Raw genomic sequence first — 21,992 nt, 5'->3', positions numbered from 1 at the left:
CTCGTAGACATATACAGAACACTCCATCCAACAACAACCAAGTATACTTTCTTTTCTAGTGCACACAGAACATTCTCCAGAATAGACCACATATTAGGTCATAAAGCAAGCCTTAGCAGAATCCAAACCATTGAAATATTACAAAGCATCTTCTCTGACCATCAGGCCATAAAAGTGGAAATCAATAATAGGAAAAGCAGGTAAAAGAAATCAAACACTTAGAAACCTAACAATACCGTTCTCAAAAAAGACTGGATTATAGAAGACATTAAAGATGGAATAAAGAAATTCACAGAATCCAATGAGAATGAAAACACTTCCTATCAGAACCTTTGGGACACAGCAAAAGCGGTGCTCAGAGGCCAATTTATATCAATAAATGCACACATCCAAAAAGAAAGAAGAGCCAAAATCCAAGAATTATCCCTACAACTTGAACAAATAGAAAGAGAGCAACGAAAGAAACCCACAGGCACCAGAAGAAAACAAATAATAAAAATTAAAGCTGAACTAAATGAAATAGAAAACAGAAAAACAATTGAAAGAATTAAAAAGACCAAAAGCTGGTTTTTTGAAAAAATCAACAAAATTGATAAACCACTGACCAAACTGACAAAAGAAAGACAGGAGAGGAAGGAAATAACCCAAATAAGAAATGAGAGGGGCGATATTACAACAGACCCAGCTGAAATTAAAAGAGTCATATCAGATTACTATGAAAAACTATACTCAAACAAATCTGAAAACCTAGAAGAAATGGATGAATTCCTAGAAACACACTACCTATCTAAACTAACACAAACAGAGGTAGGACAACTACATACACCCATAACAAAAGAAGAGATTGAAAAAAGTAATCAAAAAACTCCCAACAACAACAAAAATCCCTGGTCCGAATGGCTTCACTGCAGAATTCTACCAAAATTTCAGAGAAAAGTTAACACCATTACTACTAAAGGTATTTCAGAGCATAGAAAAGGATGGAGTACTACCAAACTCATTCGATGAAGCCACCATATCCCTCATACCAAAACCAGGCACAGACACCACAAGAAAAGAAAATTATAGACCTATATCCCTCATGAATGTAGATGCAAAAATCCTCAACAAAATTCTAGCCAAAAGAATTCAACAACATATCAAAAAAATAATTCACCATGACCAAGTGGGATTCATATCAGGTTTTTTTGTTTTTTTTTTTTTTATGCAGGGATGGTTCAACATTAGAAAAACAATATAATCCACCACATAAATAAAAGACAAGAATCACATGATTTTATCGATTGATGCAAAAAAGGCATTTGACAAAGTTCAACACTCATTCATGATAAAAACTCTCAGCAAAATAGGAATAGAAGGAAAATTTCTCAACATAGTAAAGGGCATTTATACAAAGCCAACAGCCAACATCGTCCTAAATGGATAAAGCCTGAAAACATTCCCATTGAGATCGAGAACCAGACAAGGATGCCCTTTATCACCACTCTTATTCAACATTGTGCTGGAAGTCCTAGCCAGAGCAATTAGGCTAGATAAAGAAATAAAGGGCATCCAGATTGGCATGGAAAAATAAAAGTATCTCTATTTGCAGATGACATGATCTTATACACAGAAAACCCTAAGGAATCCTCCAGAAAACTACTGAAACTAATAGACGAGTTCAGCAGAGTATCGGGATACAAGATAAACGTACAAAAATCAGTTGGATTCCTCTACACCAACAAAAAGAACATCGAAGAGGAAATGACCAAATCAATGCCATTTACAGTAGCCTCCAAGAAGATAAAATACTTAGGAAAAAATCTTACCAGAGATGTAAAAGACTTATACAAAGAGCACTACAGTACACTTCTGCAAGAAACCAAAAGAGACTTACATAAGTGGAAGAACATACCTTGCTTGTGGATAGGAAGACTTAACATTATAAAAAAGTCTATTCTACCAAAAGCGATCTATACATTTAATGCATTTCCGATCCAAATCCCAACGACATTTTTTAATGCGATGGAGAAAAAAATCACCAACTTCATATGGAAGGGAAAGAGGCCCCAGATAGACAAGGCATTACTGAAAAAGAAGAACGAAGTGGGAGGCCTTACTTTACCTGATTTTAGAGTCTATTATACTGCCACAGTAGTCAAAACAGCCTGGTACTGGTACCACAACAGATACATGGACCAATGGAACAGAATTGAGAATCCAGACATAAAACCATCCACATATGAGCAGTTGATATTTGACAAAGGCCCCAAAACAGTTTAATTGGGAAAAAACAGTCTTTTTAACAAATGGTGCTGGCATAACTGGATAAAAAAAAAAAAAAAAAAAAAAAACCCATACCCATCTCCAAAAAAAAGAAACAAGACCCATACCTCACTTCATGCACAAAAACAAGCTCAAAATGGATCAAAGACCTAAATGTAAAAACTAAAACGATAAAGATCATGGGAGAAAAAAATAGGGACAACGTTAGGAGCCCTAATACACGGCATAAACAGTATACAAAATATTATAAAGAATGTAGAAGAAAACTAGATAATTGAGAGCTCCTAAAAATCAAACACCTATGCTCATCCAAAGACTTCATCAAAAGAGTAAAAAACTACAGACAGGGAAAACGTTTTTAGCTATGACATTTCTGATCAGCTCCTGATCTCTAAAATCTACCTGATACTGCAAAAACTCAACTGCAAGAAGACAAATAACCCTATTAAAAAATGGGCAAAAGATATGAATAGACACTTCACTAAAGAAGACATTCAGGTAGCTAACAGATACATGAGGAAATGTTTACGATCATTAGCCATTAGACAAATGCAGATCAAAACTACAATGAGATTTCATCTCACTCCAACAAGGCTGGCATTAATCCAAAAAACACAAAATAATAAAAGTTGAAGAGGCTGTGGAGAGATTGGAACACTTATACGCTACTGGTGGGAATGTAAAATGGTACAACCACTTTGGAAATCGATTTGGTGCTTTCTTAAAAAGCTAGAAATAGAACTACCATATGATCTAGCAATCCCACTCCTTGGAATATGTCCTAGAGAAATAAGAGCCTTTACACGAACAGATATATGCACACCCATGTTTATTGCAGCACTGTTTACAATAGCAAAAAGATGGAAGTAACCAAGGTGCCCATCAATGGATGAGTGGATAAATAAATTATGGTATATTCACACAATGGAATGCTACGCATCGATAAGGAACAGTGAGGAATCTGTGAAACATTTCATAACATGGAGCAACCTGGAAGGCATTATGCTGAGTGAAATTAGTCAGTTGCAAAAGGACAAATATTGTATAAGACCGCTATTATAAGAGCTTGAGAAATAGTTTAAACTGAGAAGAAAACATTCTTTTGTTGTTACAAGAGGGGGGAGGGAGGGAGAGTGGGAGAGGGGCATTCACTAATTAGATAGTAGATAAGAACTACTTTAGGTGAAGGGAAAGGCAGCACACAATACAGGGGAGGTCAGCACAGTTGGACTAAACCAAAAGCAAAGAAACTTCCTGAATAAACTGAATGCTTCGAAGGCCAGCATAGCAGGGGCAGGGGTCTGGGGACCATGGTTTCAGGGGACATAGAAGTCAATTGGCATAATGACATCTTTTAAGAAAACATTCTGCATCCCACTTTGAAGAGTAGCATCTGGGGTCTCAAAGCAGCCATCTAAGATGCATCAATTGGTCTCAACCCACCTGGATCAAAGGAGAATGAAGAACACCAAGGTCACACGATATCTATGAGCCCAAGAGACAGAAAGGGCCACAGGAACCAGAGAATACATCAGCCTGAAACCAGAAGAACTAGATGGTGCCCGGCTACAACCGATGACTGCCCTGACAGGGAACACAACACAGAACCTCTGAGGGAACAGGAGAGCAGTGGGATGCAGACTCCAAATTCTCATAAGACCAGACTTAATGGCCCAACTGAGACTAGAAGGACGCCAGTGGTCATGGCCCCCAGATCTTCTGTTGACCCAGGACAGGAACCATTTCTGAAGCCAACTCTTCAGACATGGATTGGACTGGACAATGGGTTGGAGAGGGATGCTGGTGAGGAGTGAGCATCTTGGATCAGGTGGACACTTGAGACTATGTTGGCACCTCCTGCCTGGAGGGGAGATGAGAGGGTGGAGGGGGTTAGAAGCTGGGGAAATGGACAGGAAAAGAGAGAGTGGAGGGAGAGAGTGTGCTGTCTCATTAGGGGGACGGTAATTGGGAGTGTGTAGCAAGGAAGCGACTCGATGGCACTGGGTTTAGCAAGGTGTATATGGGTTTTTGTGTGAGAGACTGACTTGATTTGTAAACTTTCACTTAAAGCACAATAAAAATTATGAAAAAAATGTTAAGCTGAAATGAGATTAGAAGTTATATAATCACAGATTCAGAATATCTGAGATAGGAAAAACAGTAAATTAGCAGATGGAAATAGGAAATCAACAATAATAAGTTGTGTATTAACCTTGTATCCTGCTATCTTGCTATAAATGCTTATTTGTTCCAGAAGATTGTGTTATTCTTTGAGATTTTCTACAAAGACATCATATCATCTTTGAACAAAGACCATTTTATTTCTTCCTTTATTTCAACCAGCATACTTTTATTTATTTAGTCTAATTGCATGAGCTAGGACTTCCAGTGTGATGATGAACAGAAGTGGTAAGAGGGGAAAGGACATATTTGTCTTGTTCTCAGTCTTAGGTAGAAAGCATCATTTCTCACCATTAAGTGTGGTGTTAGCTGCAGGGTTTGTGTAGATGTTCTCTTTCAAGTTGAGATTTTTCCTAGTTGTCTGAGAGTTTTTATTATGAATGAAAGTCAGATTTTGTGGAATGTTTTTCCTGTATCTATTGATTTGACATTGTGATTTTTCTTCTTTATTCTATTGATATGACGAATCACATTATTTGTTTTGTGAATGTTGTTCTAGCCTTGCTTAATTGGAATGAATCCCACTTCATCGTGGCATATAATCCTTTTTATACATTGTTGGATTCAATTAGCCAGTTTTTTTTTTTTTTTTTTTTTTTGAGGATTTTTACATCTGTGTCCTCAAGAGATGTTGGTACATAATTTTTCTTCCTAGTAATGTCCCTACCAAGTACTAGGGTAATGTTGGCCTCATAGAATGAGTTGGGAAGTATTCCCTCTTCTGCTTTTAATTCAAGGCTTGAGTTTAAATTTGAAGGATTCAGTGGACAAAATATTGAACAATGAAGGAAACATCAAAAGAAAATGGAAGGAATGACCGCACAGAGTCACTGTACCAAAAAGAATTGATCGATGTTCAACTATTTCCGGAGGTAACATACAAACAAGAACTGATGATATTGAAGGAAGAAGTTCAAGCTGCACTGAAGGCACTGGAAAAAAAAAAAAAAAAACTGAAATGTTTCAACAAACTAATGCAGTGCTGGAGGTGTTTAATCTTCTATGCCAAGAAATTTGTAAAATAGCTACCTGGTTAGCTGCCTGGAAGAGATCCATATTTGTGCCCATTCAAAAGAAAGGTGATCCAACAGAACGTAGAAATTATTGAACAGTATCGTTAATATCACACGCAAGTAAAAGTTTGCTGAAAGTAATTGAAAAACAGTTGCAGCAGTACATTGACAGAGAATTGCCAGAAATTCAAGCCGGATTCAGAAGAAGACGTGGAACGAAGGATATCATTGCTGATGTCATATGCATCTTAGTTGAAAGCAGAAAATACCAGTAAAATGTTTACCTGTGTTTTACTGACTTTGAAAAGGCATTTGACTGTGTGGATCATAACAAATTTTGGATAACATTGCAAAGAATGGGAATTCGGAACACTTAATTGTGCTCATATGGAACCTGTATATAGACCAAGACTCAGTCGTTCAAACAGAACAAGGGAATTCTGCGTGGTTTAAAATAAGAAAAGGTTTGTGTCAGGGTGGTACCTTTCACAATACTTATACAATCTGTATGCTGAGCAAATAATCTGAGAAGCCAGTCTATATGAAGAAGAACATGACATCAGGATTGGAGGGAGACTCATTAGCAAACTGCAATACGCAGATGACACAACCTTGCTTGCTGGAAGCAAAGAGGACTTGAAGCTCTTACTGATGAAGATCAAAGACCACAGCCTTCAGTGTGGATTATGTCTCAACATAAAGAAAACAAAAATCCTCACAACTCGACCAATAAGCAACATCGTGATAAATAGAGAAAATACTGACATTGTCAAGGATTTCATTCTACCTGAACCCACAATCAATCAATGCCCATGAAAGCAGCAGTCAAGAAATCAAGTGACATATTGCATTGGGCAAATCTGCTGCAAAAGACCTCTTTCAAGTGTTGAAAAGCAAAGACATCACTTTGAGGTGTGGCTGACCCAAGCTGTGATATTTTCAATAGCCTCATATGCATGTGAAAGTAGGACAATAAATAAGGAAGACTGAAGAAGAATTAATGACCTTGAATTACGGTGTTGGCAAAGAATATTGAATATAGTGTGGCCTGCCAGAAGAATGAACGAGTCTGTCTTAAAGTACAGCCAGAGTGCTCCTTGGTAGCGAGGATGGAGAGACTTCATCTCGTGTACCTTGCACATATTATCAGGAGGAACCAGTCCCTGGAGAAGGACATCATGCTTAGTGAGGTAGAGGGTCAGCAAAAAGAGAAAGACCCTTGATAAGATGGATTGACACAGTGGCTACGACAACAAGCTCAAACATAGCAACAATTACGAAGATGGAGCAGGACTTGGCAGTATTTCCTTCTGTTGTGCTTAGGGTCACTATGAGTTGGAACTGACTGGGCACCTAACAATGACAACAACAAGGGTTTTCATGGCTGTGACCTTTCAGAAGCAGGTCACCAGGCCTGTCTTCTAAGGTGCCTCTGGGTAGACTATTCAAGTTATCTATTTTTCCTTTTGTGAGTTCTGGTAGATTGTGTCTTTCAAAGAATTAGTGCATTTTTTTCTAAGTTATCAAATTTATAGGCATTGATTTTTTCACAGTATACCTTTAATATTCTTTTAATTTCTTTGGGATTAGTTTTGATGGACTCCCTTTTCTGAAATTAGTAATATGTGTCTTCTCTCTTGTTTTCTTGGTTAGACTGGCTAGAGGTTTATCAATTTTGCTGATCTTTTCAAAGAACCAACTTGTAGTTTCATTGATTTTTCTCTACCGTTTTCCTATTTTCAAATTCATTGAATTTTGATCTAATTTTTGTTTTTTTCTTCTACTTACTTTGTATTTAATTAGTTCTTTGTATACACTTTCATATCAATTTTTATGTTCCAACTATGTGTTTTTGTTTGCTGTCTTAGAGAGGGCCCCCCCCCCCAATCATAATAGTCTAGGTCCCACAAAACTAGGAGCCATCCCTGGATTGAATTTACTTTATATCAAAGGGTATTCCATCATAGGATACGATGTTAGAATTTTTTATTTATGTTCAACTCAAATTTATCAACTTAACATATTCTACTTATAGACCCAAACTCTATCTTCAGTGGCCAGTAGTAACAACCTTAATTTTTTTTTTCTTCCAAAATAGAGCTATCACTCTCCCCACTCTCAGTCTTATTTTTGCTAGAAAATTTCCCCATCTTCTTCAATTGCTTTTTATATGTAAATATTAAACATCTCTCTCTTTTCTGACTCTGCTTCATGATACTTTTAAAGTGTGTTGGCTGGAACTATAATAAGCAAGTCATGATATGATGAATTTGTAACAAAATACTGTTATTATAAAACAGCATTACTGTTATACTGTTTTAGATACTATTCATGAATATAACAGAAAAAAAATCAGCTTTCCTTGGTGGAGGGTAGCCTCACAATTAATCTCTCTCTGCAGCGTTAAATTGACTAATTAAGCAGGATTCTTTATTGATAATAATCTTCTTCTCATTAAATCAGGTATAAATCCACTGTTGTGTACTGTTCAATTTTCCATAAGGAAATCTCAAAAATTCAGATATACTTTGCCTGCCAAATTTCACTCCTCATCCAATAATGAAAATGTTTCTAAAGGGAATCTTAACTCCATATGGCTTATCTTAATGAAGTAATTTTGGTTTTCAGTAATCTTTTTTCAAAACTCTCACAAAATACACTTTAGTAATCTAGTACATAATTTTATTTAGGATTGACATTGCTCAGATTTTTTGGCATTTAACAGAATTTGCTTCCTCCGTATTTTGAGTATCAGAGTACACTCTTCTATGGATCTCTTGTGCTCCTACACATCTTTCTGGAGCTGGGTATATAAGAATGCAAGGTCTTAACTGCTTTTTACTCAGGTCATTTGTCAGGTTGTGTTTGCAGAAAGCAACTTCAAGAAATTAGGTAATATTTTCTTCTAGGACAAAGAGCTGGCTTGTATGCTGGGTGTTATAAAACAGCAGGTTTCTTAAGCTCAGTATTTGCTTATGTAACATAACTAACTGTACAGGTATTCATCTAAGCCCATCTGCATCACTGTTGTTAGAAATTGGGCTCAGGAAACCATTGCAAACAGTTGTCTGGACCCAACTTTTGATGTGAATAATAGTCTTTTGTCTCTGCCCCAGGAAACTCATGCCTCTTGGCAGCATCCATGACACTGTGGTAGGTTAGCTTTCTTGCTAGCAAATAGATAAAATATCAGGCTCTTCAGAGTTTGTGACAGATATATTTCTACATCTGCTCTTTCATTTTACCCTCATTTCACAATATTCAAAGAAATTAATCAAAGTAATTGGTAGACTTATGGGCTAAAATAGCTGTGTTAGCCAACACTTTGTTTTCCCTGGAAGTCATTCAAACACAGCAAGAAAAAGGACAAAATAAAACTCTAATTTTCATTCTGGGTAAAAGTAGGAGCCATACATAACTGCAGCCTCCAAAATGCATGTATGTAAACCCTTCCAAAATCAGCCAAGACAGAGCAGAAGAGCTTTGAGATGAAATAAGGAATCGTGGAGAGGGGTGAAAAAGTCCAGTAGAAATACACCTCAACCAAATAACTTTTTCTGAAAGGGAAAGGTGAAACACGATTAGCACAATTGCTGCATTTTTTTTAAAACTCCTATAAGGATGTGGTGATAAGCTGGTATGGTGACAAAATCCTTTGCAAACCATGTGTAGCTTTGAGGAGCTGGGGACACCTAAGCAAACCCATAGGCAGGTCATATATTCAGAAAGCTCTCTGTCTATGCGGCAGCAGAGAAGAAAACCACTGGGGTATGAAAAGCTGCAAAACTGGAAGGCAACCCTATGCCTCCTCTCCTTACGTACATACACATAAAAATATCCAACTTATTTAATTATGTATATGTAAGAAAAGGCAGCAAAATATAATAATTTGATAAGGTAGCATGGTTCAAAGTTGATATAAAAACTATAATACATGTACAAACAACATTCAAGTGAAGGTAAAATAGGAAAAATTTTTCTCTTTTAGAATTTAAACATGATAAAATGTTTAGGAGTATCTAATACTATGCAAGTCCTCTATGAAAAAACTTTAAACATTCCTGAAGGACACAAAAGATTTGAAAGAGAATGACATACCATGCAGTTTGGAAAGAAAAACTCAACGTGGTGAAGATATAAAATTTCCCTGAATTAATTTAGAAATTATTCCAGTCCCTAAAAAATACTAATTTTTTTTTGTAACCAGATAAGCTGATTCTAAAGATCATACAAAAAATAAAGTAGTATAAATATCCATGAAACTCTTTTAAAAAAAAGCAATGAAATCGTTCTGTTCTACAGATATTAAAATATAAAGCTTCGATAACTGCAGTGTAGTGTTCACACATGAATAGAAAAAAAAACTATGTGAAAAGCATACAAATACATGCTGAATCATATAAGAATTCCATGTAAAAAGAAATAGGTGAGGAAAAAAAGAACTATTTAGGAAATAGTATTGGGATACCTGGGTAACTATCTTGAAAAAGAAGTAAATTGGAACATTACCTCACACCAGACACAGGATGAATTCCAAATGAAGAAGATTTTCAAATGTTAAAAAAAAATCTTAAAATTTTTAGATGGAAATAGAGTGGTTGTTTCATAAACTTTGAATCAAAAACTTATAAATTCAACTAGATGAAAACAAAAAACTTTTACATTGCAAAAAGCATCTAAGTCAAAATGTAAATTTAAAGTATAACAAAAAAATGGTTTTAACACGTCAAAGATCAACTACCTTTCAGTTTTTTAAAGAGTCCCTATAGATCCAAAAAATTAAAGACAAATAATCCTTTTTTAATCCTCCCAAAAAGTTATTTATCAATATAAACAATTAATTAACAGAAATGGAAGTAAAAATATTTCAACTAGCTCATACAAATAGATTCTCAAGCTCACTTATAATAAGGTAACAAAATTTGCATACCAAATTTTGATAACTGTTTTTTCATATTGAATCAGGCAATACAAAACCTAAAGTTTGATAATATATTCTCTTGGCACAGCCAAAGAGAAATTATTCACTCTCATGAATTGCTCATGTGGGTACAAATTGGTTCAATCCCTATAGAGGTAATTTGGCAATGTTTATCAAAAATGTTGCTGTTAGTTGCCTTCAAGTTGACTCCGACTCATGAGGACCTTACGTACAGCACAGCATAATGTTGCCAGGGCCTGCGTCATTATTACAATCAGCATCATGTTTAAGTCCATCATCGTGGCTATTTACCAATCCATCTCTCTGAGCATCTCCCTAGCCTTTGTTGGCCTTCTCATTCACCAAACAAGATGTCCTCCTCTAAAGATTTGTCCCTCCTACTAAGTCTCTAAAGCAAGTAAATTGGACAATGTTCTGTTGTGTTCCACAAGGTTTTTATTGGCTAATTTTCAGAAGTAGATCACTAGGCCTTTCTTTCTAGTCTGTCTTAGTCTGGAAGCTCCGCTGAAACTTGTCTGCCATAGGTGACCTTGCTGGTATTTGAAATAGCAGTAGCATAGCTTCCAGAATTATAGCAACGTGCAAGTCACTATAGTAGGACAAATTGGCAGATGGATAGAAGTTAACAATTATAAAATTACAAATTTTGGGAATTTATGTTCATATATATTTTCACATGTGGATACAAAATATATACAGGATTATTTACTATAGTATTACATGTAATAATCAAAAATCAGAAATAACCTAGATGCCTATCTGTCAATAGGGGACTGGTTAAGTAAATTATAATACATTCATACAAAAGAGTACTATGTTTCTCTTTAAAAAAATGGCAATGCAGTTGAATAATGAAATACAGGGTAATTCAAGCTTCAGAAAGAATTATGACTGCAACAGACTAAAATATATTAAATGTATAAAAATTCATGAGTTCAAAGTGACATTTAAAAAATATTCCATTGAACCATGGTCTTGGGGAACATCTAGCTCAATTGGCATAACATAGTTTACAAAGAAAACGTTCTACATTCTACTTTGCTGAGTAGTGTCTGGGGTCTTAAAAGCCTGTGAGCAGCCAGCTAAGATACAACACTGGTCTCATCCCTTTGGGAGCAAGGGAGAATGAAGAAAACTAAAGATAAAAGGGAAAGATTAGTCCAAAGACTAACAGACCACATCTACCAAGGCCTCCACCAGACTAAGTCCAGTACAACTAGATGGTGTCTGTCAACCACCACCGGCTGCTCTGACAGGGATCACAATAGAGGGTCCCAGACAGAGCTGGAGGAAAACGTAGAACAAAATTCTAACTCACAAAAAAAGACCAGACTTACTGGTCTAAGACTGGAGAAACCCCAAGAGTATGTCTTCCAGACACCGCTTTAGCTCAGTAATGAAGTCACGCCCAAGGTTCACCCTTCAGCCAAAGGCTAGACAGGCCCATAAAACAAAACAAGACTAGAGGTGCACACCAGCCCCGGGGCAAGGACTAGAAGGCAGGAGGGAACAGGAAAGCTGGTAAAAGGGAACCCAAGGTCGAGAAGGGGGAGTGTTGACATATTGTAGGGTTGTTAACCAATGTTATAAAACAGTATGTGTACTAACTGTTTAATGAGAAACTAGTTTGTTCTGTAAACCTTCATCGAAAGTACTATATATATATATATACACACACACGTACATATATCCCATCGATCATAATTGCAGGATGCTGGACCATCAATTCATTTTTTTTAAAAAAGCAATAAATATGCTATCTTTCCTATATATATTCTATAGTACACAAAAAGTTGATGAGTCAAAGTTATTTAGCAAAGAATTGCTGAAAACTAAAGCTAGTGGTATGATAGAATTATAAAATCATCATTTTGCAAACTCCATTGCACATAGGGTCACTAAGAGTTGGAACAGACTAGATGGCACCTAACAAAAACAACTACAAGAAATAATTGATCTAGGCAACAATCATCAATGGTTGCTAAAACCATTAGGAGAGAGGCTGAAGGAGAATTGTATAAAGGGTGAACCAGTCTGACACCACATAAACCCACTGATTAACCACTAAACATGTAACTATCCTATGATATGTGCTTCCGGTGCAATGCATCAGAAACAAAGTAGAATAATTTATGAAGTATGCTAACAACAACAACAAATGCTTGCAAATACTTATTCCTAAATTTAATAAAGCCTCTAGTCCCTGGGTGGTACAAACAGTTAATGCCCTAGGCAGCTAACCAAAGGATGGGAGGTTCAAGTCTGCTGAAAGGTACCTCATATGACAGGCCTTGTGAGGTACTTATGAAAAATCAGCCATTGAAAACTCTATGGATCACAATTTTTTTTTTCATGTGCAAACTGTAGCAAAACATGATCAGCTTTATCATGCAGAGAGGTGTCCCTCTACATTTTTAAACAATTTAGGCATGTAAAAATAGAAGGGCTCTTCAGAAAGGAAGAATTCAAGAATGAATAAAACCTTCCAGTTTTGACTCTGATACACATGGGGTCGTAATGAGAAGGGGTTGACACAAAGGCAACTTGTTTATTTATTTATTTAGGTTTTGTTTTCTAGTGCTAACTATCTGTTTATAGGAACTACAGTGAGAAGAACATGTTAAATGATTCTAAAAGGATATAGTCAACTAAACCTGAATGTGGGAAATTCTACAAGACAAATGACCCAGTTTCTTCAATTAAAAAAAAAAAAAAAGCCAAGAATCAAATGAAATTAATAGGCCTGTTTAAATATCAATTCAAATAAGCTACTTGTAAAAATTAATTTTAAGCAAAGGCAGGGAAGAATTTCAATGGAACCTGAATTTTAGATGATATGAATGAGTTGTGTTTAAGTTAGCCGAGTGTAATAATTTGGAATTTTATAGAATTCTGGTTATTCAAAAAAAAAAAAGAAAGAAAATCCTTATTTATTAGTGATATATACCAAAGTATTCATTTGTGAAATAAAATGATATCTGAGATTTGCTTTAAAATACTCCAAGATAAATACAGGTGGGGGATATATAAAGCAAGAATGGCAGAATATTGATAACTATTGCTGGATCTTAAGTTTTGCTATTCTTTCTAACTTTGTTTTCATAGTTTCCATAATAAAAAAAAAAAAAAGCAAAAGTAGAAAAGAATGTGAAATCTCTTTACATATGTGGAAAGATTACCAAAGCACAATGAAGCTGGAACAATGCAAGTTGGAGAAGAGCTTAAATGGTTCTATACTATTTCTACAGAAAAAGATAAAAAAAAATTTTTTTTTTAAGAGGAATAAAAATGTGGATTTTTATTTGTGTGTAAATAAAGAAGCTATGAAGATTACTTAAGAAACAAATAACTGTGGTTAGCTATCAAATGGAGCAGGTTGGGAAATTAAAAATGAGAGATACAAGTGTTTAGAAAACTTTTTAAAAAACATAATATGAATTTTTACTTATATAATAGGAACAAGCAAAAGTGAACAATACATTGTTGACATGTACAATTTTGAAAACTTAAAAATACTTTGAATAAAATAATCACAAATATGAAAGCCAAGAAGTGCACACTTAATTATACATACCTTTGCATATTCTGATTTTTGAACTGTGTTCATGTAATATCTATTTAAGGAGAAAGCAAACTATATTTTAAAAAATGGGAATGTTATTCTTTAATTTTTCTCAATCACTTTGAATATGTTTAATTAAGACCAATGTACTGTACTTAATGTCTTATTTCTGAGCCCAGTAGAATTTTTTTCACCTAATTTGGAATTTTACAGAATTCTAAAAAAAAGTTAGTAATCACAGTAACAGTTTAAAATATATCTTATATGCACCTATATATACATACATGTATATATAATATTAATGAGATCATTTCTCTTTTAGAATAGCAGTTGTTGTACTTGCCTGTTGCCAATATTTATTCTTCATTCATTCAACAAGGAGTTAATGTGTTCCTACTTTATAACAAACTCTGGTAATACCTAAGTGAATCAGGACAGATTTCTGCTCTCGGATTAGTGAGAAAATCTGAGAGATGTGAGTAATGATTAAAATACAAGTAAGAAAGAGAGAAGCAAAGTAAGAATTGAGTAATTTGGCTTCCTTCTCATGGTGGTTGGAATAATACCACCTTCTCCCTAAAATAATCTACACTTACTGGTCTATGCGTTTGTAGATTTGAACTTTGCTGTCATTGTTCTGAGATAATGAGGCCACAAGCTCATCTTCCTTTATGTCACCTCATTTCTGTCTTTCTATGTCATTGTAAAGCTCCAGTGGTTCCTTTAGCTACAGTTCCCTTCCTTCTTCGCTGAGATCATAACTATTCTCTTCTTTGAGTGCTTCTCTTTGGGCACTTATCATCTGGAAAATCAGATTGAGTTCATACCCAACATTCTTCCAATGTTTTGAAACCTAACTTCCCATAAACTTGCCTGTCAGTCTGGCTAGGCCATTAGTTTCCCTCATTATCACAGACTCTACCACAGCTAACCGTAATCCTCCAGGTTCCTATGAATTTCAATCGACCATTTGGTCCTTCCATCATAGTAAAAATTAGGACAGTTGTAGTAAATTTTCTTGTCACTTGCTTCTCTTTCGTGGAGGTAAAACTGACATCAAGACATCAATTCAAATGAAAAATTTATCAGCCACGGTGCCTCTGCACTGAGTCATCTAGCAGCTGTCTACTTAGTTAAATCATAACTCTATCTTATTTCTGATCCAGTTTTATCGTCTTTAATATGACCATGTCACTTATTTTCTCTTCGCATATTTTTTCACCAGAATTTTTCAGCAGGCTTCCATCCCCAAGTACGTGGATTTTCATGCAAATGTATGACATGGAGTATTATTCACTCATTCTCGTTCATCTTTTTTTTTTTTCTGTCCTGAATATATTACACCAATGTTTCCAAGATTTTGGAGGATAATTTTTAACATATATCATAAGGAAGAGCCAGTTCTACAATGAGGAATATCTCATTCTCAATTTGACCCTTCCTTCTATATAACAGCACTTTTCAGACTTTAAATGAATTGAGCATAAAAATCAGCTGAGAATCTCGTTAAACTGCAGATTCTGATTCTGGGCGGCGCTGAGATACCGCATTTCTAACAAGTTCCCAGGTGATGATGATACTTCTGGTCAATGGCGCTCTCTTGCTGTAGCAAAGCACAAAATTGATTATCAAGAATCCCTAAAACAATAGAGTGCCCTTTGAGTTGATTCCAACTCATAGTCAACCTACAGAACAGAGTAGAACTCCTCTATAGGATTGCCAAGGAGTGGCTGCTGACCTTTTGGTTAGCAATGAGCTCTTAAGCACTGCACCACCAGGACCCCGATATAGAGTATGCACATGCAAATACAGATGAATATGCTATCTGTAGCATCATTGTTCTTTATATTTATTAAGTACAAATTTATCTGCCATTTTAGTACACCCTCTAATGTGGTACTGCTAGTAGTTGCTCAATAGATCAAAAAGTCACTAGAAATTCCAGAAATATACCAGCATTTTTTTTTTTTTGGCTTTAAACATATTAATGCACACTCAGACACAGTTTTTTAATGTGGATCCAAGATTTTTCTTTGCATATGGATTGGCCACTTAGAGTCCTCCTTCACCTTTCTTACATAAATCAAACCCTAATGTTTGATTTACGTACACTGAACAGTGTGGCTTATAGCAGGTAAGTGAAGTACACCCATGGTATGGATGGGGTGGTGGATGCAGAAGATGGTAGCTGGGGCTCTCAGTCAACAATACTTCCTATAGCAGGAGATCTGAGCTGTGGCATTTTCTTGACTGCACCAGTCCTGAAGTACCCTTCTCCACCGCTTGCAGGTATTTACTGATATTCAAAATTTAGCTTAGGGTTTATGTCCACTGAGAAAACTTCCCTATCCGCTTCTCTTTCAGTCTCTGAATTCTTGTAACACACAAAACTTTAATCCAACTCCCATGATCGCAAAGTATACCAAATGTCTGTTTACTTTTATTTTTGAAGTGAATACCTGGAAGGCAGGAATTTTTTTTTTTTTTTCTTGGTAATCGTTGAGTTCTGACTGCCTCAGTCAGTTCCTGGGATGTGTGAAACCCTGAACAAGTGTTTGCTAAATGAGTAAATGTATACACAGAAGAACAGAAAAAGTTGACATAGGTCAGATGTTGAAAAAATGATATATCATAGTGATGACAATAAAGTACCAAGAGAACTCTACAATCTCTCTGTAAATAGTGGAATATTTCAACATCCTGGGACGGTTTGGTAACTTAAAAACTTGAAGGGATGTAAGAAGGAAACGACTCCTGAAGGTGCCCTTCAGTCCCTGCTGTTAACAAAATCCAAGAGTCAACTAATTAACAGGAAAAAAAAAAAAAAAAAAAAACAGTTGTACTTTAAACTAATAGCAAGATGTACACTCTGATTACAAGGCAGATTGACCCCAATAATAATACCATGAATGAGAAAGGTTAGCAGGAGAAATAAATTACCACAGAGAGGGTAAGGAATGATAATGTTATTTAAAAGGGTTAGAATTTAGGAGAATTATGAATATAGAGGCACTTGACCTCTTTGCTACAAAATTATTCTCTGGGGCAGTGTGGGTGTCAGGAATTTTGTCTTCATTAAAGGAGAAAATCAAAGTGAAAAAGAACAAGGAAATAAAGTAAATGCCAAACATGCCCAATTAACTAGCTAGGGTTAAGACCTTCAGTCTTAAATTTATACTCAGATTTGCAGTGTTTGCACTCATTTTTTAAATTTGTTTTTACTAAGAAGTGGTAATGTGGTCAGAAGATTTTTCCATTGATTAAACCAAGTTTAATTTAAGAAATATTTCCATACCCTTGAAATTTTATTAATAAGACATTTTGCAAAAATATCAGGAAATGAGTTATATACTTCAGGGATTATGAATTCCTAAAGTTATTACACTTTCTCCATCTGAGAAAAATATCACATTTTTATTAGTGCATTAAAACTTAGATACATTTTATAGCAGTCATTTGTATTGCCAGTGTTAAGTGGTTGTATTTGTAGCAGGATGACTTTTTAAAAGCTTGTATTTTTATTTTCCAGCTTTCAATAAGTTTATCATGTAGCTAACAAATGCGTTATTAGCTTTTGGGGCATGGATGTTAATATTACTTGTTTTTGGGGGGGCATAATGAGGCCATAATCAAAATATGGCCACTGATTAACTTGTTCCTATGTTAGAGCATTTGTCTCAATCTAAAGATTTTCATGGAGCTTGCGTACAGCCAAAATTCAGAGTGAAAAGGGAAAGCTACCCAGGCTGGAGGAACCTATGTTGTTGTTGTTAGGTGCCAAGTTGGTTCCGATTCGTAGCAGCCCCGTGTAACACAGAACAAAGCACTGCCCAGTCCTGTACCATCCTCACAGTCATTGCTGTGTTTGAGCCCATTGTTGCGGCCACTGTGTCAGTCCATCTCTCTGAGGATCTTTCTCTTATAGGGTCTCTGTGAGTCCGAGTTGACAGCAACAGGTTTGGTTTTTTTTTTTTTCCTACTTTACCAAGCATGATGTCCTTCTCAAGGGACAGATTCCTCGTGATAACAGGTCCATAGGATTTTTAAGACTGTGGCCATTTAGAAGAGCATCAGGCCTTACTTCCAAGGCGCCTTCTGGCTGGGTTTGAACTGCCAATCTTTCAGTTAATAGTCCAGTACTTAACCTTTTTTGTCATCCAGGGACTTCCTGGGTGTATACTAGATCATATAAATTGATGCTTTTTTTTCCCCTCAATATCACTTGGTTTCCTTTTTATTTTATGTAATTGTTTGTTTTAATTCTGTCCATTATATTTAATATAAGCATACCTTCCTCCGTTCAAGGCAACAAGTAACATTTCTTATTATTTTTATTTTTTAACTTAGTTTTTTATTACAATTTTACTTATTCCTAAATATCTTTTATTTATTAATTGTTAATTGGAAATTATTTGTTAGTCCAGTGGTCTTCAAACTCTATTTTTGGATTCTTAAGTTGGCTGCAGTGGTCCAAGTGAATGGGACTCCCAGTTCCCCTCTAATTCTTCCATCCCCTGAGTCTCACCCTGGCTGCATATTAGAATCACACCGGAAGATTTTTTTAAATTTGTTAACGGTGAGATCTACTTTGCATGCTTTTAAAACTTCCTAGGTGATTCTCATCTATAATCATTTCTACATCTATCACCCTAGAGAAGCTATAATTTCTTCTCTGTTATATATCAAGATTACTTATAAAATTTTGTTTAAATTCATATAAAATTTTGTTTAAATTCATAGACCCACTGCAAAGAATGTTGAAAATTATTACTTATTGATCTATTTCAAATGTAGTTCTTTTTTCAATAACTTCTAAAAGAAAATATAATTTTTATTAGAAAAGTTTTATGGTGATATAACTACTAGTTATATTCTGGTTTCCTGTTCCCTAATGGATGATATTATTTTAATTGCATTGTTATACTTGCAGAATTTATTGGTAGTAACTCTGAACGTTAATAAAGCTCTTACCTTTTGTGATACTAATTTCAAGCTCCATTTCCTTTAAAAATAGGTGGTTTTTAAAGTTTGTTGGAGATTTTTCTTTTAAAACATTTATCATTATAGGAATAATGTAATTAACAATATGAATAAATCTGTAAAATCAATGTTCACTTTCATAGTTACTTATCATGTTTATTTTCTTCTATTTCATATTAATGCCTTGTAAGTTTGAAAGTCAGTATACCTAGAAAATTAATATTCAAAATGTAGGATAAAATTTGTTAATAATTTAATCACACTCTATTAACAAGCACTGACATAGTTTACAATGTTTAAGAACATTTTCAAAGCTGCTCCAAAATACCATAGACAAGGTTTTATTATAACTCTTTCATAACTCTTTTCAATCCTTTAATTTTTTCTTCTAAAAAACAGACACGCATACACCTACAATTAAATGTTAAAATAGAGTATTCTTTGGATAATAGACTAGTAATATATAAAGTTGGGGAGGGTAGGATAGCAGTATTTTGGGTTCCTGAAGCAACACTAAAGTCTATGTGACATCAAAACTTTTCATAAAAAGAGTAATTCATACAAAATTAAAAGGCATATATAAACTGAGAATAATTTTTGCAATATAAGTAAAAGGCATAGTTTATTTCACGAATAATGTATTTATTTAGTGTATTTTATTGAATATTATTCTAGGTATTAATTCGTTTACTATCCCTAGATCTATTGACATAGATTTCTCCATATCAATATCACAATATTATTTATCCATTCTTATAGATAAAAAGAGGAGGAGCCCTGGTGGCTCAATGGTTAAGTGCTCAGCTGCTAACCAAAAGGTCAGCAGTTTGAACCCACCAGACACTCCTTGGGAGAAAGATATGGCAATCTGCTTCCATAAATATTACAGCCTTGGAAACCCTATGGAGCAGTTCCACTTTGCCCTATAGGGTCACTATGAGCAGAAATCAACTTGAAGGCAATAAGTTTTTTTTCGGTTTTATAGAAAAGAAAACAGGTTTGGAAATGTTAAAAATCTACACAAAGTCATGCAGATAGTAAATGATAGAGCTGAAATTTAAACTAACATGTATTGGCCTCATATATATTGAGTTCTCAATCACAATATGATCCCACTGCTCAGGGAACACAGTTAATCCCCTCAGGAGATAAGTGTAAAAGGCCATAAACAGACAAATCTTGAAAACAGAAGAACTAATGACTATTAAAATTGAAACTTCAAACTTCACAGATAACCAAAAAGTTGCAATTTAAAACATTAAGATTGTTTTATTGCAAGAGTAAAGTTACCTAACAAAATATTAAAAATGATAATAGTGCTGGTGAGTGTACAGTGAAATGAACTCTCTCACACTGCTAGTAGGAAAACAAACTAGTACAGCTTTTCTAGGAAGTCAGCTGACACTTTAAAAATGTTCTGTTCTTCCTTACATTATTCCACTTCTATAAATTTATTTAGCAATATAATAAAATATAGCCAGTTTTATTTAAAATATTGTTTTTTTAAATCACAAATGTTAAACAATAAGGGAATTGTTAATTCAAATTATGGTAATATTTACTCTGCTAGGCACTGTATTAAGTGCTTTTTTTTTTTTTCAATATCTCATTTATTTCTCACAACAAATATTAAACAAAATTTGCAGATGAGAAACCTAAAACCTCAATGTTTTGTTCTTGCCAGCTGCCGTGGAATCAGTCCCTGAGTCATGCCAACTCATGTACAATGGGATTGGACCATTGTGACCCATAGAGTTTTTCATTGGCTGGTTTTCAGAGGTAAATTGCCAGGCCTTTCTTCCTACTCTGTCTTAGGCTATGCCCCAACCCGTTCAGTATCTTAGCAACATGCAAACTTCCACTGACAGACAAGCGGTAACGACACTTGAGGTGTATTTGCCAGGAATGGAAATCAGGTTTCCTGCGTGGAAGGCAAGAATCCTACCACTATACAACCATTGTTCCCTTATTATGTACATTTTTTTCTTGAGAATATACACAACAGAACACACACAAATACAACAATTTCTACACGTACAATTCAGCGACATTGATTCCATTCTTCAAGTTGTGCTACCATTCTTATTCCTCTTTTCCAAATTGTTCCTTTGCATTAACAAAAACTCACTGCTCCAAAAGTTTCCTACCTGATATTTTGAGTTGCTGTTGTCAATTCGATCCCATATAGATAGATCTTAAAAAGCACAATGCTCACGGCGGACATTCCTCCTTTCTAGTTAAGCCAAACACTTGCTTGGTTTTAGGAAGACTTTAGGGGATACTTTTGGTTTCGGGTTTAAAGATTATCTCAGGGCAATAGTTTTGAAGGTTCATCTAGCCTCAATGGCTCCAGAAAATCTGGATTCCATAAGAATTTGAAATTCCATTTTCATTTTCTCCCCTTTGATCAGTATTCTTGTATAGAATCTTTGGTCAAAATGTTCAGTAATGGTAGCCAGGCAGCACTCAGTTCTTCAGGTCTCATGGCAAAGAAGGCAGCTATTCATGTGTATTTTATGACTATTAAAGTGTTTTAGTGATGTAACAAAATGTTATAAAACATTAAATAATCAGCATATAAGATTATGTAGAAAAATTATCTTAACTCAATGAAAATACGAGAAAATCTGTAATGATTGCATAATGCCAATGATACAATATACCAAAATAATAAGCATCATTGCTCCTAAATCTTGAGATTATTGATAATTTCTTTTTTCCTTATCATTTTCTATATTTTCATATTTTCTTCAATTAACCTTATTTTTTTACAGCAGATTACAGAAAGTTAAAATAATAAATTAAGTGAAACTTAATATTTGGTAATACATGGGAAAAAACATTTTGGTTGAGTGTTTTAACTCGTATATGGAATTATTTTCAATCACACATATTCTTTCCCTGTGTTTAATAAATCTTGAATAATTGATAATATCTGACAGCATATTTCTTTGGAATTGCAGGAATTTTTTAATGAAAAACTTAAATTTCTTGCTTTGCTATCTGCATAGTTCAAAATTACTATTACTTTTACGTTTCTTTATTTGGG

The sequence above is a fragment of the Loxodonta africana genome, chromosome 6, assembly GCF_030014295.1.
Source record: "Loxodonta africana isolate mLoxAfr1 chromosome 6, mLoxAfr1.hap2, whole genome shotgun sequence".
NCBI classification, from domain to species: domain Eukaryota; kingdom Metazoa; phylum Chordata; class Mammalia; order Proboscidea; family Elephantidae; genus Loxodonta; species Loxodonta africana.
The sequence above is the reverse complement of the archived record's forward strand: the minus strand, read 5'-3'. Positions refer to the sequence as shown.